Here is a 394-nt window from a genome sequence, read left to right as displayed (position 1 = left end):
CTTTGGACTTGACAATGATGTGAACTGATGTTACATCATTGTAAAGGAAAGAAGGTTTCATCTTAAGACAGACGCTATATTTTTTATTCTTATTATCTATCACTTAAGAGAAATAAAATAGGTCTAAAGCTCATCTTTAATGTCGGAGCATTAAGTTGTTCAAACCGCAATCGAAGCCACGAGTAAAGATATAATTTTTCCATGATCACGAGTGAATGAAACACGATCTTACTATGAATTCAACAATTGCTCTGTTCAGTTTACCGTTTCCTGTACAAAAAGAATGCCGTAAAAATAAAACCTCTAGTCTTTAACTCCATGCTGAAATTGGTCGATTTTTAAGTATTGATAGAGATGAACGCATTTGTATGTATTGTTTATTCAACAAAGCATA

The sequence above is a fragment of the Mya arenaria genome, chromosome 9 (genome assembly GCF_026914265.1).
Source record: "Mya arenaria isolate MELC-2E11 chromosome 9, ASM2691426v1".
Classification (NCBI taxonomy): Eukaryota; Metazoa; Mollusca; class Bivalvia; order Myida; family Myidae; genus Mya; species Mya arenaria.
The sequence above is the reverse complement of the archived record's forward strand: the minus strand, read 5'-3'. Positions refer to the sequence as shown.